The 25949-nt window shown below is 33.7% G+C and overlaps 1 protein-coding gene across 3 annotated transcripts in view; it reads right to left on the bottom strand.

Annotated features, from left to right (window-relative positions):
* LOC115891741 (GTP-binding protein REM 1) overlaps positions 1-25949 on the bottom strand; it is a 282470-nt gene that overhangs the window by 217293 nt on the left and 39228 nt on the right. The gene's annotated exons all lie outside the window — the stretch shown is intronic.

A 25949-nucleotide genomic window follows, 5' to 3' on the forward strand; every position in this document is an offset into this window, starting at 1 on the left:
AGAAAAGCGTACAAAGAGGCGCTAATAAAATATTTACGATGGCGGGGAAAATGCCGCCCGCCCGCTCTCGAGGTGAGACGTTTTATTTTCCTTCGTCGGGAAATGCGTGCCAGTCATTTCCAGAAAAGGCGCTATTTATTACCTAGGTCGGTGTCGTCGCTGAGAATTTTCAGCGGTTTAGGGACGTTTTCATTTTTCCGTAAAAGGTTCAGTAGGATTTTAACAAAACAAAATGGTATCTATACCGGGTGCGTCTCAAAAATGGCTTACCCCTTCAACCTTTTATTTTTAGCCGACCATACCAAACAGGTATGGTAGGCTATTAAGATCGACAAAAAAAAGTTTTTTTTTTAATTTCACTCAAAATGAGTTATTTGGATCATAAATGACCTAAATACAAAATATTTTCATGGTGTCTGTCTGTCCGTCAACACGATAACTCAAAAACCGCTAAACCGATTTTAACCAAATTTGGCACAAAAATACTGTGGCATCCGAGAATCTGGCCATTAGTTTTTGGTGGGGGTGGGGGGTTGGTAAGAGGGTATGGGAGGTTAAAAATTCAAAAAAATCGTAACTCCAAAATTACAGTAGCTAGCGAAACGCGGTTTTCAATTTAAGATTAGGAATAATATTTGCAACAAAATTTGTAATAGCATCAAAATCAGTCAAAGTCGCAGTTTTTGAGATAAAAAAAAAATGCTTTTTATTAACATATTTTAGTGTGAGCGGCTATACTTGCTAATTAGGATTGATTGACGTATTCAATTCTTTTCTGTCACTTCCTGTTTCACCAGAAATGACTACAACTTTTGATTTTTAAATGGTACCCTCGATATTTTTTTACTTTATTCCAAAGAAAATGAGACTCTGAATAGAATGACATATCATATGTCAACTTTTGACATTTTCGCATCTGGTTTATTTGAAATTGTGACATCCGGTTCATAAAGACAATTTGACTCGAAATACCAAGTGTGTGGTATCAAATTATTCATAAAAAATGCTTTTTCTAAATATGCTAATGTTCCATTTAAAAAAAAATGAGATATGACTAAAAATACGATTTGGTAATTTTTTAAGCGGCCAGGACAAGACACGAAAAACATTAGACGATCAAATCTATTTTTCCAAGGTTCCTTGATTAAAAATTAGTGTTTTTAACACAGCCATGGCATCTAGATTGAAATTTAAATACGATTTTTTTAAAATCGATAATGTCAAAAGTTAACATGTTATATGTTATTCTATTCAGAGTGTCATTTTCTCTTGAATAAAATAAAAAAATACAGAGGGTGCCATTTAAAAATCAAAGGTTGTAGTCATTTCTGGTGAAACAGGAAATAACCGAAAACAATTGAATACGTCAATCAATCCTAATTTATGTCGTATACTAACATAACAAATCTCGTTTTTTTTATCTCAAAAAATAAAAAAAGTTATAGGGGTGAGCCACTTTTGAGACGCACCCGGTATATTAAAAAAGTGCATAAGTAAGTTACAGTTTTGCCCTCTACTAATTTATTTATAAGTACAATCGAAAAAAAAGTGTATTTAAGGTTCGGCAGTTTGAAAGTGGCAGAAGTAGTAAGAGAGATTTTTCAAATACATACAGGGTTCGGCAATAGTGCGTCGGGCATCTGTAGTTACTACAGTATGTCCCCGGATTGTCTTTACAAGAGGAAAAACTTTTTTAATAAAAAACAATACTATATCAACAACAATATCATCTTCATAAATATTTTTGCTTGTTTTTAAATGGCCAATCCCGTTTATACTTTTCAAAATTTCCATACCATTTTAGAGAAAATTACAAAATATATTAAAATATACTTGAATTTTTTAAAGTCCTAAAAATCAAAAGGCGTTTCTATGGTAATACAATTTCAATTTTATTCATTGAAAGATGGTTATTATTTATTTTGATCGACGTCATCATTTTCCGATAACTATTATGACCTTTTTCGTAGCATCGAACTAAAAAAATTTTGTGGTTCTTTAACATTTTAAAACAGCAACAAATGTGATTAATTAAAATTCTATCAATAACAATCTATCTAAGAATGAAATCCAAATTGTATTACCATAGAAACGTCTTTTGATTTTAAAACTAGGAATTAAAATTCAAGCTTATTTTCATGTTTCTTGTAATTTTCTCTAAAACGGTATGGAAATTTGAAAAATTATAAACGGGATAAAGAATGCATTTTGCTCAAAATGTTAAAAATAAAAAAGTTTTTTTTTTTGCTCTTGTAAAGACAATCCGGGAACATACTGTAGAATAAAAAGTTGGAAATTTAAAGTGCAAATCTAAAATATGTACTAGGGTATATTTCAGGAAAATATTTTAACTTCCAAAAAAGTGTGAGTGGTTAGGGACGATTTTTTTTAAATGGAACCCCCTGTATATTATTGCATTTTCGGCTTACTTTCAGATCATTTTACATAATCGTAATATATGAGTAAATATATTTCGATAGTTTCAGAGATATTAATAAATAATTATAAATACACTCAGATGCAAAAAAACGCAACGGAGAAACTTTTGGTCAAATTTAAAGTGTTATATTTTTGTTATTTTTAGCTCTATTTTCATGATTTTTTTAGCGAGCTGTATATAATTATATCAACTTTAATTAGTAAACTCAGTTTTTTAGAAACTTTAGTATTTGGCATATTATACAGGGTTAACCGAGGGGTTGTTTTTTTACCCCAAATTTAAAACACTCAATAATTTCATGTGTAAATTTTTCTAAAATATAATTTTACGGTCAGAACCATGTCTCCAGAGCATTTTGTTTTGTGGATCATGTCAATACATGCCTTGGTTAATTTTTAAGAGCGAAATGAACTTGCCACCAGCAATTTGCAATTTTTTCAATCATCATTTCTTTTTAAAGTTATTTTTCAATATGACAAGGCAGCTTCCGTGATTATTGTGAACTATATACTACTATGAAATGCCCATCATGTTCGCCGGTTGGGAAATGTTTGGCAGGAAGCCTAGAGGTCGCGAAGCGATACCAGCTTCATTAAATGCATTTCGCTTGATTCTTAACGGAGAATGGGAAAGCATAACGCAATATGGTATATTATGCAGCCTCAATGACAGTATGACCGAACGTATAGCAGCCAAGGGAGGCAATACAAAGTAAGGTAAAAGGAAAAGTTTTTACATTTTTTTTTTCTGTTTGTATACTCGAGTATTACAGATGTTTTCTTTAATATCGTTAGTTCTGTTATCGTTATTAATGTTTACTAAAACCAGGACTCTATCGTTAGTTTTTAACGTTTTTTTTATTTAGTATAGAGTATCCAATGCAGCATAATATGACGTTACGACAATAGTCACCAGAACCATCTCGTCATATTAAAAAACTACATTAAAAAGTAATGATAATTAGAAAAATTGCAAATTGATCGTGATCAGTTCATTTCGCTCTTAAAAATTAACCAAAGCAGGTATTGACATGAATCAAAATACAAAATGCTCAGGGGTCGTGGTTCTGACCGTAAAATTATAAATTAGGAAAATATATACACGAAATTATTGCACAAGGTGTTTTAAAGTTAGGGTAAAAAAAACCACCCCAATAACCCTGTATAATATGCCAAATACTAAAATTTACAAAAAAACTGGAGTTTACGAATTGCAAAATTTTCGAAAAAACCCTGTAGCTCAGAACGAAGAGGGCTATGAAAATTTTGTTTACGGCATCTTTTGTTTGAGAAAAAAGTGGCACAGATTTCTGCAAACCGCATCCTCCTATCTTTACTAATAACGGAGATACCGTATGATTTCAACTAAAATGGGACACCCTGTACTTACTTTGCTATAAATATGATAATCGTAAATCACACAGGACATTGAAAAATCTAGGCCAAACATTCTAAAATATAAAATAATTTTTCTTCGTTGTTTTTTTAAATGAAACACCCTGCATATTATTTTTCCAATAGATGAAGAATTCAAAAATGAACATTTATTGTATTTAGAGTATTTCAAAATTCGTAACGGTTTCGCAGATATTCGCGGTTTTATATTTCTTATGGCATTTTCCACAGTAAATTTTTATCAGTCACCCAACCACCCAATAATTTTTCTCTCGTATTTTACTAAGAATGGACGCCGGCTGTATTTCAGAAACTACTTATCGTATAACTTTGGGAAAAAAATAATAAGTAAATCGACCAAGAGAAACATGATTTGAAAATTGACATCATAACAGATATTGCGCTTTTGCATAAAAAAAAATAAAATAGGAGGCTATATTTCTCTTTGCACAGTTAAATAGAGCACAAAATTTCCAAAATATCAGCACAAACCGCATCTTTCTATCTTACCTCTAGCGGACGTTTTTTGAACTTGAAAATAATTTTCAGCGATTTCTCTTGGTAGATTTACTTATTAGAATTTTTTTCCCAAAGTTATAGGATAAGTAGTTTCTGAGATACAGCCGGCGTCCATTCTGAGTTGGCCACCCGGTACTTTTAGCGTTTCGAATTCGATCGTATCGGTCTCGTCCGTCAAACATATATCCTCGCCAGAAAAAGAGTCATTTTTACTCCTAATAAAATAATATACTATCTCTAATGAAATATAGTCTACCTCATTCAAACGAAAGTTTATGATTATCCATGTCAATTCATCTGGTCTAGATACAAAACAAACCACCCAGTTCGTATACCATTTACTAACGCCTTATTATGAAAACAATTCGATAAAATACGGGCAACGAGCAAAAACATCCCGTCCCATATTTTCGAAAATGATTCGTTGTTCGACATGTTCCATCTTGCGAAAATAAACCGGCCACTAACAATAGCTCGGACTTTATTTTCGATAGTCGCAATAAAATTTTAAAACTATGTTAATAGATGCCGAAAAAATAAACGATTTTAAAATTTATTCTGTCGTTATTTTCCTTTCTCTGATCTTCTTTTTTTTTTCTTTTTTTTCTAGACGGATAAATATAAAAGTATTTTACTGTTATCTCGCGTAGTAAATTAGGGTATTATAATTAAAACTAGGCATAAATTATGTCGAGCTAGCAATTAACGTGACTATTTGTATACTTTAGCCAATATAAACTGAGAAATTTTACACTTAAATTGTCTGTCTACGCCAAAATGTTTAGTTTTTTTTTGGAAAATGAGTATTAGTCTGTGTTAAAGCAACGACCCAGCTACGGAGAAAAACACGTCCCCCCCCCCCCATATCATTCATATGGAATCGAATCCTACGACTTGTTTTCAAACACAAAATTTGATTTTTTATAAGGGACACCCAGTATATTTTTAATTCATTGAAAATAATTTACAATTACCTTTCCAAAAATATAGCACACTTGAATTTCGCTCGATTCCTCTTCCAGATATAGAGTTTATTAAAATTCGTCCACTTTGAATAAGTAGGCTTTGAACGGCGCCGGGTCTAATGCAAAAAATTCTAGCGGTGAGCAGCAATTAAAACGAAAATAATATTTGCAATGAGAGATGCAGAATTTTATAACAATTTAAACTCTATACAGGGTGGCCCATCAAAAACGTTCCGCAAAGCATAACGGCAAGGCTAATTTTTTTTTCAGAAAATCCAAAAACACGTCAATTTTGTTTGTGAGGGGGACAACTTTCGCCTCAAAAATGATTGCAAAATCTTCAACCCTCTAAGGGGGGTGTCATCCCCCAATTCTTTTCAAATGGAAAGGGGGTCAAATGATACTGCAATGAAAAGGGCTTTCTATTCTCTATACTTTCCCGCTTCTTTTTGAAAATCGGTCGAGTCATTGAGAAACTATGAAGGACTGAAATTTGAAAAGTTTATTTAAACATTTACCAGAGTAAATGATAAGGATAAATTCTTCGACCAATTTGCTGTTTTTTCTTATTATTTCTATTTTTTCACTTGCCACAAGGTTGAACGATCAGTTACGGTAGTTGCTAGATAGCTGTTCTGTGACTTATGCGTTGAAGTTCTTCTCCATATTGTTAAACTTTTTAACAATTATGGTGTACTCACTTGCAGAAAAAGTGGAAATAATCGAACTTTATTTTAAAAATAATGAATGTGGCAATCGGGTTGCGCAGATATTCAATGAACGCCATCCTGACAAACACCTTTATGGCAAAATTGTTCGCGAGTTAGTAGCAAAATTTCGCGAAACTGTTTCCGTTATGAATGAAAAGAGGCAGAGGGAAAATCCTGTAGTAAATGAAGCTATGGAGGTATTCGTATTGGGCCAAGTTGCCATGGATAGTACGCTGAGTACAAGAAAATTAGCCAATGAGACCGGCCTGAATCGTACAAGTGTCCAAAGGATTTAAAAAAGACACAAGTTCCACCCGTACAAAATTCAGTTGGTACAAGAACTCAACGAAGACGATTTTGATCGTCGCTTGCAATTTTGTGAAACTATGTGTGAACGAGTGGCGAATTATAATAATTTCCTATTTAATGTTTGCTTTTTCGGATGAGTGTACTTTCTTTTTGAACGGTGTCGTTAATCGGCACAACTGTCGGTACTGGGCCCAGGGTTTTTCACGAGGTGCACACACAAAACGCTCAGAAATTGAACGTGTGGGCTGGTATTTTTGGAAATTCTATTGTGGGTCAGTTTAACGATATTGAGAAGAACTTCAACGCACAAGTCACAGAACAGCTATATATATAGCAACTACCGCACCTGATCGTTCAACCTTGTGGCAAGTGAAAAAATAGAAATAATAAGAAAAAACCTCATACTGGTCGAATGAATCCTTATCTTTTACTCTGATAAATGTTTAAATAAACATTTCAAATTTCAATCCTTCATATTTTCTCAATGACTCGACCGATTTTCAAAAACGAAGCGGGGAAATATAGAGAATAGAAAGCTCTTTTCATTGCGGTGTAACTTGACCCCCCTCTCCATTTGAAAAAAGTTGGGGGTGACACCCCCGCTTAGATGGTTGAAGATTTTGCAATCATTTTTGGGGCAAAAGCTGTCCCCCTCACAAACAAAATTGACGTGTTTTTGGATTTTTTGAAAAAAAAAACAAATACCCTGGCCGTTATGCCTTGCGGAACGTTTTCGATGGGCCACCCTGTGTCACCCGATTGGCCACCCTGTATCGACCAACATCAACACATTTAAACTATATCTAATAACAATAAAAATAAATAGCAAATCAAGACATGAGACTTTGCTACAGGTGTTCGACATATCGACCGTCTTCTGATATGGACAGACGGGACCGTTATTGAACATCTCGCGCGGAATTCATTAACTCAGTGGGGGGTGAAAGCCCCAAGCATAACCGCTAAGTACTTCAAATTCTGGTCTATAGATTATTTCAAAATAAGAACCTTTACTCTTCCGCAAAGATATTCATAGGATTAGATCCATAGGCATTAAGTCCGGCGGTCTCGACGGCCAACGGCTGGAATCTTGGTTAGCTATTCAATTATTCTCAAAATTGGCTGAAAAAATTTACCATCAGAGGCGGTGCCTCGTCTTGCTGCAAAAATATGTTTTCGAGGTCCATTAGGGGCAGATTAAGGAGTGCAAAACCTACTAGTTAAAAGTAGCGAACTTTTAAAATTTCTATATTTCGAAGGTGTGTTAAATCGAACAAAATATTAAGTGTGCTATATTTTTTAAAAGGTAATTTTAAGTTCTTTTCAGTGAATTAAAAATATACAGGGTGTCCAAAATAAAAAATCAATTTTTCTGTTGATAACTCTTAAATTATTAATTAAAAAAAAAGTATACTTTAACCATTAAATTCTACATAAAAAAGTGCTTTAGAAAAATTTTTCATAGCAAAAAAGTTCCAGCGATTTGTTAAAAATTAACATTTATGAAAAACACCCCGTAACTCCGAAACGGTAAAATAAAACACTAAATCATCGCAATACACCAAAACACTTTTACTAAAAACTAAGTTTTTAATCATCTGCTGATGATGGTAACATGGTTAGCGAAACGCGCGTCCAGTGTAAAAGTAAAAGTGTTTTGGTGTATTGTGGTGATTTAGTGTTCTATTTTGCTGTGTAACACCAAAGATTCCAACCCTTAACTGTAATATCCGAAACCGATATCGATGTGCGGTTTTCACCATCATGTTTTTCATAAAAATTGAGCACTAGACACCTATATTATTTTTCGTCTATCTCCTATAGAAAAGTGTGTTTCCCTTTCAAAGCGTCCAATTTGACCCACCCTGTACAAGATATTGGCATTATTTAGTATTACTGGTGTTATTCGTGGTATTAATTGGCATTTTAGCATTATTCGTGGTATTAGTGTACAGAAATTTGTCAGCGGTTTACCCCTCGAATAAATAAAAAAAATATTAAGATTTTAACACTCTGTAGCTACGAAACAAAGCAGAATCGGACTTATGTTGATATGAAGAATAAATATTATTTTTACGTGAGGAATCTCCCCACGAGAGATGGCACATGTTTTTTTGAAAGACCCTGTATAGTCGTATTACATTACATTCCATTATTCCATTACAAACTAATGATATTTATTCATACTCCATATTTACTTATTTGAAACCACCACAAAGTTTGACCTTGATTGCTTCGCGAAGTAGTACAAAGAATATAGACCCGCGTGTTATAAAAGTTTTGTCGAAACTGACCGAAACGTTTCTCGAAACATTTCCGGCGACAATTCGAGAAAACAACCAATCACGGCCTGTCTCGGTCGATTTCGATCTGTCTCGGAGTTTGCGGCCGAGACAAGTCGCAACATAACAAAAGCATTGATTTTATTACTGAAAGTTTTAGAGAAATGCTTCGCAAAATGTTTAAAGAAATATTTCGTGAAACATTTCGAGCATAGTGTAGAGTTGTAGAGGATTTTTAGGTTTGGTAACAATGTAAATTGGTTACTCAATGTTTCAATTATCTGCTAACGATGCTAACATGGCTAGCGAAACGTTCGTGCAGAATTTAAGATAATATGTTTTTGTGTAATATGGAAATTTACTAATGTTTTACTCTATTTATTATATTTCTTTATTAATTAGTTCCCTATTCTTTACCAAATTAGTTCGTAATTTAACTAAATTTTATGGTAATTTGAAAATGTACATATAATTTATTAATTAGTGAAATCAGTAAAATGTACTGATAATATATTCGTTAGTATTATTTATTTCAATTTTAGTATCCATATAGTAAATTGGAATATTGTATGGAATACACCAGACGCTTATAATATAAAAGCAATCTCTGTGGGAAAATATTTCGATCGAAAAATCTATTTGGCCGGACGTTGGTAAAACGCGGGGCTCTTATAATTAATAAGTAGATGTTATATCAATAGAGAATTGAAACAAAATAATGAATATATCGACTCTATTTGTTTAGAAGACAAAAAATATTTTAGAACTACAGGAAATTTTGATATAAAATATTAAATAACTTATTATATTTAAATGCTGCACTGCTGAAAACGCCACCCCTTAGAATACTTTATTACGTTTCACCGAGATAGTATATTATTATGTCATACTAGATACTCAGTCTACAGTCTCTACCCACCAACTTTTACTCAAATTTTGCCTGGTATTTTTTATGAAGTCCTCCATGCATTACTTATAGTTTTACTTTTGCATGATGTCCCGCACAATACTGAAAATGCTTAACAGCTCACGTATTTCATATTTCTGTGAATACATTTTAACTTAACCGGTATCTTAGGAACATGGGCTTAGAAACAAGGGCGCAGCTTTCACCTAGGGTGGAGCAAAAAATGTTCACACGAGTCACTACCAAAAACTGCCTTGTCTTTACGCCCAGGTATAAGATGATGCAAATCTTATACCGGGGCATACCAGATTTTGAGCCTTAAGCTGAACATCGATAAAACTAAAACCATGTGCGCTCCCCCGAAAAATCACAAAAATCGTAGAAGAACTATTGAAATATGTAGCGGAATTCAATTACCTCGGCAGTTTGATTTCGGAAAAGGCCAATATCGACTCTGAAATTCAGCACATAATTACCGTACCGCCGGCATATGAACACAATAAACAAGTTGCAACAGAGACACCTTAGTTAAGAATCAAATGGTTTCACCATATCTCAAACGTATTGTTTCTTGAAAAATCTAGCTGCAAAAGCGTGGAAGTCATGATTAGTAAATCCCGCTTAAGATGGGCTGGTCACGTACGCAGGATGCCAGAAAACCTCCTGCAAAAATCTCTTCTTAAGAGCTTGTAGACAGTAAGAAGAAACCGGCTGGACAACTCAAAAGGTAGAAGGATATTTTCCACGAAAACTTATAGGTGATAAGCATGCAGAATCAGCGGGAGGAAGCAGCTCACAACAGAACGCAATGGAGAAGAATTATAAACTCAACATCGACAACCAAAAAGTAAAGAGGCAACAAAGTAATGCGATTTTTGAATGTCCGATCCGGAGTACGGAAGAGAGATAACATCACGTATCGGGCTTTTCAGTCACAGAAAAGCTCATTAAAGAAAACGCCTTGAGTAACCATCTTCTAATGCATGTCAAATAGTCGTCAGCGAGTTTAGTAGTCGTCAGAGAAAGTTAGAGAAATAGTCGTCAGCGGCAGTAGTAGTAGTTTTATTGTCGAGTTACGAGCTATTGCTAGTCTGCGTTTGATTTCTTCGTCACATCATCTCTTAATTGTTATAAGGTATCTGAGGTAACTAAACTTTCGACCACCTCAAAACCATCAATTTTTCTGTTGTTAGTAGGATTTCGGCCTATTATCATAACTTGCGTTTTCTTTTTGTTCATCATAAGGCCGTGTTCTGCACTAATCTTACACAGCCTTCTCATTATTTGAATCAGTCCTTCCTCTGAACAGGCAATAATTATGGTACCGTCGGCATATCTAAGTTTTAGATTTTTTTCACCTATCGTTAGTCCGCCTCGCCATGCCAGCCCTGTAAGACCCTTCTCATTATGTGCTCTCTATATAATATGTTAAAAAGTATGGGTGATACAACACAACCTTGCCTTCCAATTATAAAAACGGGGATTCCAATGCCGGGCAATTATCAAAAAGTTCGGAGTACCCAATAAATTTCTTGCAGTGTGTAAAAGCCTTCATAACAAGTCAAGAGTGTCACATCATGGATCACTGTGCGATCCCTTCCTAAAAAATATAGAGTTAGGCAGGGATGTGTCTTAGCGCCTCTCCTATTCAACATATTCATGGCAGCGCTCTCCTAATGGAGACTATAATTAGTGGACAGAGTGAAATGAGTGGGAAGAAACAGCTCACAATAGAACTCATTGGAGAAGAATTGTAAACTCAGTTAACAGCGACAACCAAAAAGTAAAGAGGCAACAAAGCAATGAGATTTTTGAAAGTCCGGAGTGCGGTAGGCAGATAACATCGTATCTGCGTATCGGGCTTTTCAGTCACTGAAAAGCTCATTAAAGAAAACGCCTTGCGTGACCATCTTCCAGGTCAGCTAGTACTTTATTTAAAATTGTAGGTATTAAATTATTAAGTTCTCATTCAAACTTTACATATTTTCGTTTATTAAATTAGAGAAAAATCGCCAAGTATTTCGAAAAACAAACTCTCATTAACTAGAAAAATGAAAAGTATTCTCAAAATTAACGACCATTACGCACGCACACGGTACGTACATAGTTTTATAGTTCTTCTAGCCGAAATTAAGTTGGCGTTGACCCGTTGCCAACTTGCTTATACTTCCTGGTATCGCGGAATCGTGTTATTGTCTGTCTAAAAATAAACTCCCCCCTTTCGTCAAAAAACAAAAAAAAAACGACCCGTTAAAACCGACGACGAATGCTCGGCTGCACTTTTTATCTCGGCCAGGGAACCGTTTAGCGGAGTAGTAAAAATCGTAAAGTTGAAGCTATTACGAGTATACGACGGTATAAATCGCCTCGGATTATGAAAGACGAAACTGCATTCGTATGACGAAGTTTCTTTGGAATGAGCCGTCAAAAGTAATGTCTTCATTTCGGTGTAGAATTTATCTTCAAAGAAATTTACAGTGTTATGTCTTGTAGATTATTGATTGTATGGGAGGGAGGAAGTCAATCACCGCGACTTTTTTTATACAGATGGGAAACCTAAAGGCCTTTAGGGCCAGAGTGTAGGAATCTCCTAAAAAACCTATCTGTGCTCTAAGCTCGCCAATCTTGGTAGCGCCGACGGTATTTCATCAAGATTAAGATGCGTCCAGACCTGACGAGACAAAAGAGAGACAAGAGCGAGACGAGAGCGCGACATCTTCTATCCATTTTTTGAGGCAAGCCTGCCAAGAGACAAACAAGTTGGATCATAGTGAAAGGAACCCAAAGACATATTAAATTGTAATTGAATATAACAAACGATGGCCAAATAATAACGCATACAGTAATAAATGTTTGTCTTTAACATGGTATTTGGTTCGTCGTATTTTATTCATCGTGGTTTTTTTTTCCTTTTGGTTGTTTTAACCCTATAACCCTTCTTTTTTTCGAGACACGACATCTGACAACAAAATGTTAAATAGAGAAGTTATAGGGACGGTTAAGAAGCACATGTTAAAATTACTGTAGAGTACACAGGGTACTTCAAAAAAGTGCTGTGGATATAACATATATTTTTTAATGGGAATACCCTATTTTTTATTTTATTATTAGATTCTACCTACAATTCGGTAGCTTTTTTTGCATATGATATTATGTATCTAAAATTAATAGATTTTCTAGTAATTCAATTTGTTTAAAGAAATGTTAGATTTCGGTATAGTAAAAATTATCAGTAATAAAAAATTTGACCTGATTTATATTAAAAAAAGACCTGATTTATAAATTTAAAAAATTTTAGAATTTTAAAAAGTGGAAATTCATAAATTAGAGCCAAAATCTCGCAGTCGAGAGAGCCTACCAAAAACACGTCCCGACTGTGCCGCCAACTTTCTTGATCGGCCTTCGCATAACCGACAGAGAACGGATAGCAACGGGGCCCCGTGGGTTGTCTCTCGAAGCTCTCGCGAGACCCGTCCACACTTAGCAAAATTCGAATGTCTCGCTCCCGTCTCGTAAGGTCTGGATGCACCTTCAGAGACTTAGCTATTCTTCTATGTTTACGGTCTTGTCTGTACCCAAATCTTGTCTTTTTCGTTCTTCTCCTTTTTCTTAAAAGCAAGACAAAGTACCAACCGTAGCGGTACTTTGTCTTGCTGTCTGATCGAGCAAAGAAACCAAGTATATGAAAACGGAGCCTCCTTTAAGAGTGAGACCAAAAGCATTGTACTTGATCGATGGCAGACACGATGGGAAGCATACAGCAGGTGGACAAATACTTTTATACTTAATATCAAAGATTGAATAAAATGCGATCGGTCAAATACGAATTACTACATAACGCAAGCTATGACTGGCCATTGAGTCTTTGACGAGTATCTGCACAGGATTCGCTAAGGCGGACTCTCTTATATGCGTCAGACTCGGCCAACCAAACACTATTTGAGTGTCACACTCACGTCGATATACGGGAAAACGCAGAAACAGTGTGTGGTACAAAGATCACTAGAGTAAACACTATGAAACGGTTTTACAAATGTTAGTCCTTCATCTCCGACATCAGCGGTACCCAAATTTATGGCACGAATGTTCGTCGTCCCGGCGCACTCAGTGATGAGGTGTTATGGTGTTTCCCCATTTTCCCCAAAGAATCTGCATTCGTTGTTGTTTCTTAACTTCAATCTATTGGGGTATTCAATGAGGAGAGAGAGTCCTATTAAAAAGCCCGTGACAATCTGAAGATTGTTCTTAACTAAATCAAGGAAAATCTTTATTTTTTCTCGGTCGTAACTGAGTTGGCCGGTTATTTAGTTGCCGTTAATCCAAGACCGGCCATTGTTAACTAACAATGGCCGGTCTTGGATTAACGGCAGGTGTGTCTGATTGGTGAGCAGCCAGGAGCATCCAAATACTATCTTGGTCTAGAGCCAGTACTTTTTTGAGCCCGCCCTTTAGAAGTTAAAGTATTTGCCTGAAAGACATCCTAATACATACTTTCTTTACAATTACCCAAAATTCCTAAGTTTTTTATTATAGGAGCTACAGATGCCCGACACATTGTTGCAGGACCCGTATAAAGTAGTAAGAAATAACTTTGTACCGCTGCAACCCCTATTTGCGGCAACTTTTCGATTGGAACCCTGTTAAAAGTGTATTCCCCTATTCATAAATATATGTAAAAAATAGGTTTTCATTAAAAATATGATGAGCGTACTAATCCTGAAAGAGGATCTTAGATTATTAGTGGTAAAACAGCATGTTGTAAAACTATAGCGAAAATTAAAGCACTCTCCATAATATTTACATTTTCAATATCACTTTTAATTTTCTCAAATAATAATAAATATATTTATTTCTAAAAAAAAAGATATTTTATTAAATACCTACATTACTTTAAGTTTCCACTTCAAGTGAAATCATTTGAATTACAATGTATATTAAAAAAAAACGTAACAAAATTCTAAGAAAAATGTTTTATTAAATCACTGAATGTAAAACGAAATAAAATTTAGAGATGTGGTATTAATAAACCATATACTTGGAACTAGCTTCTGTTTTATATCTATTCTCGCCTAGTAAAATATCCGTATATAAACACAGACGTTTTCAACTTCTGTTTTATTTTTGATCGATATTTTTCAGCGAAAAGGGAAATAGATTATTTTTCCGGACGCAGGAACCAACCTTATATTTAATTTCATAACAGAGATTTGTCTTAGTTAAATAATTAACGATACAATTGTTTACTTAGATAAAGTCGACGCTATATAGTATTGAAAGAAGGTGTCCATTTTTTTCAAAGAAACCTGATTTATAAATGAAAATGAAAAAAGACTCTCTAAATCTCGGGTCATACATTTATTAAAACTATGTGACACGTGTTTCGCTTATAGGAGCATCTTCAGACCTAAATTAACAGGGAAGAACCTACATAAATATTAAATAATAAAAAGTCCTGGTATCTTACAAATATATAATAAAAATAACTGCACACACATATAGAGTACCTACCTATACCGAGTGATTCTCAAAAGTGGCTCACCCCTATAACTTTCTTATTTTTTTTTGGAGAAAACATCGAGATTTGGTATGTTAGTATATGACATAAATTAGGATAGTTTGACGTATTCAATTGTTTTCGGTCACTTTTCGGGCACCCAGGGTATTTTTTTACTTTATTCGATAGAAAATGGCACTCTGAATAGAATGATATAATATATGTCAACTTTTGACATTTTTGCTTGCAAAATAATCGTATCATATTTTAAAGATCAATCTAGAGTGCCCTGACTGTATTAAAACACTGAATTTTTAATCAAGGATCCTTGAAAAAAAAACTGGCGCCGGGAGGCACGTATAGCCGCCTATACTAAAATATGTTAATAAAAAGTTGGTAGGCAGTTCTTAGTTTCAATTATCTCAAAAACTGCGACCTTGAATGATTTTATTACAAATTTTGTTGCTATATTATTCCTAATCTTAAATTGAAAACAGCATTTCGCTAGCTACTGTAATTTTGGAGTTACCATTTGTTAAAATTTTTAACCCCCTTAAAAATCAAAAGTTATAGTAATTTCCGGTGAAACAGGAAGTAACCGAAATGAATTGAATACGTCAATGAATCCTGATTTATGTCATATACTAACTCGTATCTCGATTTTTTACCTGGAAAAATAAAAAAATTATAGGAGTGAGCCACTTTTGAGATACACCCGGTAGAGTATCACAGATCCGAAGTCCGAATCATTTTTTTTGCGAGTATGGGTTTTCTACAAATAATTTGTTCATAGCATTTTTTGTCGAAAAATTCAGAGGGTGCGCAAATCACAAAAAAAAAATAATATCCATCATAAAATCCAAAATTGCAGACACTTCCCATATCAACTTTATGGGCAAAATTGTGAAATAGCGTATAGTAACTGCCTCAAAAGTTGCGACTCTCTATTTTTTTGTTGGATAAATCTGAAATTATTGGGCTAATCACATAAGTCAGTATTATTGTAACTAAATTTATTCTTTAAGAGCTATTAGTTAATTCATAATAAATTTAACAAAATAATTCTTGTACAAAAAGCAAGACCAAGACCAAGACCAAGACCGACACCTTTATTTGGTATAAGAAATTTCCTATTTGTTCAAAATTATTGTTTCATTTACTACAAATAGTGCTTTCCCGATTAATGCATAAATACTGAATTATTGAATTTTTTTTTCAAAAAAGTATTCTAATAATTTCTTTCTTTAAATTTTTATTTTCATTTAATTACTAAGAATACAATTTGTTCAAAGATTTTCTATACAGGGTGCCCCAGAAATAAGTGCAAGTATTTTAAGGGGTGATAGATCTCGACAAAAGAAACATGTTTCCTCTTTATCGTTTTTCAAATAAGTCCAAAATAACGGAGTTGTTTTACTTTGAAAATTTCCAAAAAACATCGTTTTTTGCTAAAATTTTGAGAACCACTGGATCTTTTCTGGATTGTAAATTTCTTTCTTGTAAATTTAATCTAATACCTATGTCGCCATATTACCAAGAATTTTTTTTTCGCGAAAAAAACCTCATAGGCGTGTTTCTAGTGTTTGGTTTGTGTGTGGAACTATACTACCAGTTAAAATACTTGCACTTATTTCTGGGACACCCTGTATAAAAAATGTCTCTAGTTAAAACCTATTAAAAAAATACAAGGCTTGCAAGGGTCTTGCAGCAAGATCAAGATTGGGCCCTTCAAGACCAAGACCAAGAGAGTCTTGGCTTGATCTTGCATTTGCTCATCGCTAGAAATCATATGGCCCCACTAGATACATATTTGAGTAACAAATGGACTACAATCAGTTATTTCTGCTTCTACCTCAAAAAAACAATTGCGTGATGAATGAGTTAAAAATGGTTGAAGAAAATCAAAATTTGACTAATACACGAATTTTTACCAATCTATTTCCATAAATGACATATGATACCGACTTTATCTGTGACACTGTATAATTTATAAAAGAGATAAGAATGGAAGCCTTAAACAAAGAATTTAATATAGAGCTGTGTCACCCTGTATAAAACATATATTATTAATTAAATGATCTGTCGTGTACTCTTCCCCATAAGAGAATTAAATTAGAATTAATTATGTACTCACACTAGATAATAGACATTTGATAAATAGTTCTGAATTGAATGAAGCTTTGTTTATCGAGTTTGAGGTTCGGTTAATAAGAACATCGTTTTGCTCTTTGGCTAAGTAAATTATTAATTTTAGCTTGTTATTAGGAATAATATTTGTTTATAGAGGTAATTTTGCTGTTAATATACGCGAATTGCTTATTATTCTTAATAATTAATATCTACATATACTAATATACAGGGTGTCTCAGAAATAACTGCAAGTATTTTAAGGGGTGGTAGACCTCGATAAAAGAAACATATTTTCTCCTTATCGTTTTTCAAATAAGTCCAAATTAACGAAGTTATTTTACTTTGAAAATTCCCAATAAAAATGATTTTTTGCTAAAATTTTGAGAACCACTGGATCTTTTCTGGATTCTCTTTCTTGTAAATTTAATCCAATACCTATGTTGCCATATTATCAAAAAATTATGTTTTTAACTAAAAACTAAAAAAAATGCCAAAAAATTTTTCAAAAAATTTCGAATTTTCACATTTTTTTTTTGCGAAAAAAACCTTATAGGCGTGTTTCTGCGGTTGAACTATACTACCGGTTAAAATACTTGCACTTATTTCTGGGACACCCTGTATAAAATCCTTAAGTGACTGACTCACTGATTAATCACGATCCTGCTTAAACCACTCAACGTAAAAAGCTCAATTTTGGCATACAGGTTGATTCTAGGGTGAAGAGGTTCGATAAGAAGGGATTTTTCGAAATTCCAGTTTCAAGGGGGTGAAACCACCCCTCAAATATTACAATATATTTTATTTAAGAAACGGTCAAGTTTCCGAAAAAAACGCTTAAGCACGTATATTTTATTTTTTTTGTTTCATATTTTAAGATTTTTTAAAAATGTATTCAGGGTGTTTCGAAAAATCTGGTCATTGATTAATCACGATCCTGCTTAAAGCGCTTGACGTAAAAAGCTGATTTTTGGAAAACGGATTGACTTTAGGGTGTAGAGGTTCGATAAGAAGGGATTTTTCGAAACTCGAATTCTAAGGGGGTGAAACCACCCCTCAAATATTAGAATATTTTTTATTTTAAAACCAATGAGTTTGTCGGAAAACTCTCAAACACGTATATTTTAGTTTGTTGTTTTACATATTTTTGTAAAAAAATAAAAAGTTAAGGGGGGGGGGGGTAAAAACACCGGGTATATGTATCCATTTTCAAGGAGATAAAATGAATATAAAGTATTATTTTTTACTAACAAAGAGACTTTTTGATATCTGGCTTAAAGAAGACAATCTCAAAAACGTCTTTAAAATTTTACAATATTTTTATTATGATAGTTTAAATCCATATTACAAAAATCTAAAATTAAAATACATTATCGTTATATTATTTTATGACATATAATGCTTATGAATTTGTTACTGGAGTTAGATAAAACAATATTATCCTAATTGTGTTTGGAATAGCAGAATAAGGACAAAATATCGCATAATATACTAGATTACTTACAAAATACCAAAACAATTAACAACACAACAGAAAAAAAAGAAAATACGTGAGCTTCAGCCAGTACTGTCTTTAAGTACATGCTATTCATTTTCCCCTTCCATTTAAATTTTCCAGCTTTTTTATCAGTCTGAATTTCTCGATACAGCTTTAAATTAATTTCATCCTATGCACAATATTATTTAATAACCTTTTTATGAGCCATGATTGTAAAAATTGATTTAATAAACCAGGGTTAGCTTTTATAAATTTGCAAGCGGAAATTAAAATGATTAAGATTTTTTAAAATTTATACAGGGTATTTCATAAAATATGACCATTGAGTAATCACGGCTTTGCTTAAACTGTTTGGCGTTTAAAGCTGATTTTTGGCAAACGGGTTGACTGTGGGGTGTAGAGGTTCGATAAGGAGGGGTTTCTCGATAGTTTTCCTCATGCTGACATAAATGTGAGAAAAGTTCGAATGTTAATGGAAATTCTTGCTTTGCTTTATCATCACCATTATAAATGATTAATTCGACGCGAACGAAGTACACGCTAGTATCTAATATAAAATTCAGGAATACAACATTTTTCAGTGTGCCAAAAAATAGTGTACCAAACTTCAGTAAGTGATTTTACAGATAAACATAAAACAAAAATTTCCTATAAATGTATGCTTTAAGATAAACTTCCCAAGGAAGTTACAGCCCTCAAATAAGTAAATAAAAATAATATATTTTGTTTATTTTTAAAAACATTGGTGAACCGTTTTTCTGAAAACTTGTTATTCTTACACACATTTTATTGCCAAAGCAAATGGCGTTAGTGTAAATATCCGTAACAGTTCTGAAAGGGTACATTCTATTAAGGTGAAGGGTAGTACTGGTAGTACTTTTACATCGTAATAGATACAGTAATTTTAACAAATGACAAAAAGCCAGAACTTTTTTACGTAAGAAATATGCTCTTCGTTTAGTTGGAAATGTTGAACGGTTTTCAAGATATTTGCGTTTGGTTTGGTTTGGTATGGATATAATAAAATGCATGATAAGTAATTAGCAAGAATTTGAATGGCGTTATAATAAAACAATTAAGAGTCCATTTCACTAGTCCGAAAAAGTAGCAAAATAAGCGTTCGGCATTTAACGTTTTATGTAAAACTCGCGGGGTATTTTTACCACAAATGAAGAAAGAAATTAAAGATAAAGGATTATACTATATCCCTATTGTATCACATTTTTAGACAAATTCTTTCTTTTTAAGATTTTGATGGTCAAACATCGACAAAATATTCCTTATGTTTGGACTAAATTTTCTCGAAAATAAAGACATAATTTAAAATTCCATTACAATACAGAAATAGATTGAAGTTTTGTGATTACAGTGATATATAATTTATATAGTTTTGTAACAAATTGCTTGTTATTTTATGGCAAATGCTGAAGCTTTGCAAACCATAATCAAGCCTTAATCAAAGCACCTGTGTTTGTAATTTTGGGTGTGGCTTAACACGACAGGGTCGGGTTAAGCCCTAGGCAGATTTCTGAAATATAAGATATATTTCCTTAGGCCACACATCCGCTTTACCCGACCCCTGAGAGCGACCCGAACAGTACCTACAGCGTAATAGACTCCTCTTAACAATGTAGTTGCATGCTAGATGACCTAAAAAAAATTCAAGATAATTCAAGTGAGGATTTTAGGTTTAGTACACTATTTTTTGACACCTTGTATATAATAAAAATGTAGAATTATTATTAGCCTTCAATGTCAAGCTTTAAAAATATTCTTGAAAATGCTCTACAAATAAATGTAGAGTCTCTCTTATACCGTTTTGATTCCAAGGCTCGCCGAGAACAGGAGAAGTACTATTTCCAGTAAATGTGCCATTCCAAGGATAAATAATATTAAATACGTAAACTGTGTGATATACATGTGTCATAGATTATCTACATACAGTAAAACGTTTTATAAAGTTAGACGTGATAAATTAATGTCACTTTGAGAGACAACTGGTTTATCAACAACAAGGTTGAAATTACAATATACATTTTAGCAGAATATAAAGAGAGAAAACTTATATAAAAGTCTTCAAAATAGATGTAGTTAATTACTAAATCTTATAAGTCCGGAATTGTTATTTGTACGATTCTTATTTTATTTAAAAACTAGCGTGTATCAGCGACTTCGTTCGCGTCGAATTAATCATTTGTAATGGTGATGATAAAGCAAAGCAAGAATTTCCATTATCATACAAACTGGATAACATTTTCTCACATTTATGTCAGCATGAGAAAAAACAATATGGCGATATTATTATAATAACTTGGTAATATTTGAGGGGTAGTTTCATCTCGTTGGAATTTGACTTTCGAAAAATCCGTTTGCCAAAAATAAGCTTTTACGTCAAGCAATTTAAGCAGAATCGTGGTTAAGAAATTACCCAACTTTTTGGAACACCCTGTATGATTTTTTAAAAGATTTCAAAATATGTAAAAAAACCAAATAAATTATGCTTGTCCAAGCGTTTTCCCGAAAGACTAACCGTTTTTTAAATAACAAATATTGTAATATTTGAGAGGCGTTTTCACCCTCTTGGAATTTGAGATTCGAGAAACCCCTCCTTATCGAACCTCTACACCCCACAGTCAATCCGTTTGCCAAAAATCAGCTTTAAACGTCAAGCAGTTTAAGCAGAATCGTGATTATTCAATGGTCATATTTTATGAAACACCCTGTATAAATTTATAAAAAATCTTAAAATATGTAAAACAACAAAATAAAATATACGTGTTTAAGAGTTTTTCCGAAAAACTCACCAGTTTTTAAATAAAAAATATTGTAATATTTGAGGGGTGGTTTCACCTTCTTGGTACTGGAATTTTGAAAAATCCCTTCTTATCGAACCTCTACACCCTAGTATCAACCTGTATGCCAAAATTGAGCTTCTTACGTTGAGTGGTTTGAACAGGATCGTGATTAATCAGTATGTCAGTCACTTAAGGATTTTATATATTAGTATAGATAAAAAATATCATACTGATTCCTTTGACAGATTGTAATCCATCATATTGAGACGGGTTACATATGGAGAAGGACATCCTTTTTTAGATTTTCGTCTTCTTGTGACACTGATGTAGAGTTGTCGTTGGTAGCTTTTTAAGATTTATTGGCATTGAGAGGATTTTGCAGTACTTGTTGATTTCTTCACTACATATGAAGGAAAGAGACCAAACCGTTTTAAATTTTTTTGCAAAAAAAAATCAGCACAAAAAGTAAAATATTTAAATAATTCCACCCATACCTAGACAAGCTCTTAATATCAACCTCGATATCATTCATATTAAACAAAAATGGCTCAACTCACTAGATTAAATCTAGTGAGGAAATATTTAATAAAAGAATTGGACCATTTTGAATAAGAACTTTGTTGAAAAAAACAACTGTCTAGATATCCTAATTTCGTTATAGTATTTATTCCTCTTGATCAGACCTATAATGGCTAATTATATTGATTCCATGTTTAATTAATGTTTAAATCGGAAAAGAACTATCGGAATGTGTAGGAATGCAATTACCTCGGCAGTTTGATTTCGGAAAAGGCCAATATCGACCCTGAAATTCAGCACAGAATTAGCAGCGCCTCAAGAGCATTCTGGGAATTAAAAGACAGGGTTTTCTACAATCGTAACTTGACAATAAAAACTAAACTTTCAGTGTACCGAGCAATAATAATCCCCACCCTGTTATATGGAAGCAAAACCTGGGTGCCGTACCGCCGGCACATGAACGCATTAAACAAGTTGCAACAGAGACACTTTAGACAACTGTTAAGAATCAAACGGTACCACCATGTCTCAACCGTATCGGTCTTTGAAAAAGCTAACTGCGAGAGCGCTGAAGTCATGTTTAGTAAATCCCGCTTAAGATTGGCTGGTCACGTATGCAGGATGCAAGAAAAACGCCTACCGAAACAGAGCGAAACCTGGGTGCTGTACCGCCGACACATGAACGCATTAAACAAGTTGCAACAGAGACACCTTAGACAACTCTTAAGAATCCGATGGTTCCATCATGTCTCAAACGTGTCGGTCCTTGAAAAAGCTAACTGCGAGAGTATTAAAGTCATGGTTACAAAATCCCACTTAAGATGGGCTGGTCACGTATGCAGAATGCAAGAAAACCGCATACCAAAATCTCTGCTTTACGGTGAGTTTGTAGACGCTAAGAGGAAATCGGGTGGACAACTCAAAAGGTACTAGGATATTTTACACGATATCTTAAAGGGGATAAGTATGCAGAATCGTTGGAAAGATACAACGCACAACAGAACGCAATAGAGAAGAACTGTAAATTCAGTTAACAACGACAACAAAAAAGCAGAGGTAACGGAGTAATGAGATTTTTGAATGTCCGGAGTGCGGTAGAGAGATAACATCACGTATCGGTGTTTTCAGTCACAGAAAAGCTCTTGAAAGAAAGCGCCTTGCGTAACCACCTTCTGATGCATGTCAAATACTCGTCAGCGAGTAATGGCAATGATGATGATGATGATGATAAGATTTTGTGAAAAGGACTGAAGAATGTCACCTAAGGATCAGAAGAGAACTCGGAAGAGAACCGCAACAGATCCGAAAAGGTCGCAGTGGATCAGGCCAATAACCACCTCGAAGAATCTAATCTAATTTATGAGCTTAATTTATTTCTTAGAAGCCTTATGAAAATATGCCCTTTTAAAATAATTGCGTAACCATCTTCTGATGCGTGTCAAATACACATCAACGAGTAATGACAGTAAGTATGTTTAAGTGGGATAATTATTATATCTAGCGTTAATTCAAGCATCATCATTATCATCCAGCCTTTTATCTTGTCCACTGCTAAAAGTAGGCCTCCCGTAACAGTGCCCAGTCTCAATTTTGGGCTGCTTGCATCCAATAAATTATCTTCATTCGTATTAGGTCGTCTGTCCACCTAGTTGGTGGCCGCCCTCGATTTCTATACGCCTTGTATCGTGGTCTTCATACGACGAATTCGAGCAAATAATTCAAGCAACTGAAGTGTAACAACCCATGTTCGTCAACAAAGTTGAAGAGGTAATATTTTGGCCAACTGTATAACAAACAATTTAAATGAAGTAAAGGGACCTATGTTGTGTTAAATATTTTTTTATTGTGATTACCTCGGATGCGCCTCGACAGAAGCAATATTTTGCGAAATTTGAGGAGAATATGTTATGTAAATAGAACGCTAAATTTGTAAATGGCCCTACATATTTTATTAAATAAAATCAAAGGAGTGCCGTACTCTGCTTGGAATTCACATGTAAAAGAGCACGGCAGAGAAAACCATGATCACTATTCCAGAGAATCTAACTATCTGAACTTAAACAAAAGAGAAATAATAATAATATAGAAACTGTCCTCATACCTAGGTTTATAGTTTAATACATTCAAAACATGCCACATTTATATCGTTCAAAACTGAAGAGAGTTAAATTTAACGGGTCCCCACCCGTAGGTACGTAGTCCCTGGTTGCGGAGATCGACACTAAAGTTGAATGTCTGGTACAAATATCCCCTTAGATCATAAGTTATTCTATTTATTGTTTCTGGTTGCTCTTTTGCGAGCTAAGATATTCGTATATGCAAGGGCAAAAAAATGTTAGTACACTCAACAAGGCTCTTATTCTCACAAACCACAAACATCGACACGAAGGAACAGTAAACGATTTTATTTAGATTACTTTTAAACTGAAATTATTTACAACATAAATAGTTTCCATCAAATGCATACACATGTTATATAGACCGGACCACCGTAGTAGTAACATAGGCAGAACCGGACGAATTAGCGTATACCCGTCCGCCGGATAAAAAGCAGGCGAAAAAATGCGATAAAATAAAAATAGGTAGATATCATCAGTGAAACATGATAACCTGCTAACTCTATTTTTTACGTCAATAAGTTTTTTATACCATTAGAAAGAGAAAAAAATACTCTATAAGTAGGGAACGCAAATACATTTTTTCCCATTAAAGAAAATTTGCTATTTTAACTCAATAATATCTGCTAACTCCCAGTGATCTGAAATAGCCACCGAAATGCTGCTATCTCCGTAATTTCCGTTACGATCACGCTAAAGCAAACACACGGATTCTTACCCGTATGTTTCTTTAGTACAGTACGTCGATCCAGGATCGCACTAGGCCAAAGGGACCTGGGTGGTAATGTAAGGAGGGGTCCGTGTGGATTTTTTTGCGTATTTTTTTGCCTTACGCTTTGGTCAATTTTTCCCTATTATATACAGGGTGAGTCTTAAATAAGGGCAAATATTTTTAGGGGTAGTATATTTCGACCCAAGAAACACGATGAGTTTCTTTGCGCGACTTTTTTTTTTGAAAATTTGGAATTTAAAAAAAAATTAGAATTTTTTTAATTTTTAGGTTAAAAACATACTTTGTTTGAAATATGGCAACATAGGTAGTAGATTCAATTTACAAGAAAGAAAATCCTATGATTCTCAAAATTATAGCAAAAAAATGGAAATTTTAAAAATCAAATAACTCGGTTGTTTTAGATTTATTTGAAAAAACGGTAAAGAGAAAATATTATGTTTCTTTGATCGAGATTTACCAGCCCTGAGAATATTTGCACTTGTTTAAGACTCACCTTGTATAGAAATCAGGGAACTACCCTAATGCAAGGTAAACCAATGCAATGCAAATGCCATAATATTGTTAAGAATAAATAATGAACTATAAAGGGGGCCCGCAAAGGCTTGGGCCCACCTAATAGTTATATATATACTCGTAATATGGCCAGTCCGTCCCTGGGTCGATCCGCTCTGTAAATACGGGGTATCCGTAAAGGGTAAGGAGAAAAACGAAATTGTCTATATACGAGCAATTCATCGGCGTGCTATAAATAGTTTAAATAACCATTACTTACTTGTACAAGAAATTCCATAATACCTAATCAGTTTTATTTTTTTCAACGTTTTTCCACGTAAATGATACATAATTTTTATAAAAATTAAAAAATAAGGAGAAAAGTAATAAAAATTTAATAAAATCACGCACTGTTTTCCAAGCTCGGTCTACTACCTTTGTATAAAAATTAGGATAAGCATGGAAGGATTTTACCATATCTTCTAAGAATTATAAGTTTAATTTTTAAATTATTTTCATATTCATTAAGTCCAAAATGCTGCTACTTCAGTTCTTTAAAAATGCATTAAAAATTTATTCGTTTTTGAACTTGTATGTTTTGCTTCTAAACCGACGATATTATTTCTAAATCTGTTTGGGTAATATTCA

This window comes from Sitophilus oryzae, unplaced genomic scaffold (assembly GCF_002938485.1).
Source record: "Sitophilus oryzae breed Bouriz unplaced genomic scaffold, Soryzae_2.0 scaffold_1193_pilon_pilon, whole genome shotgun sequence".
NCBI lineage: Eukaryota > Metazoa > Arthropoda > Insecta > Coleoptera > Curculionidae > Sitophilus > Sitophilus oryzae.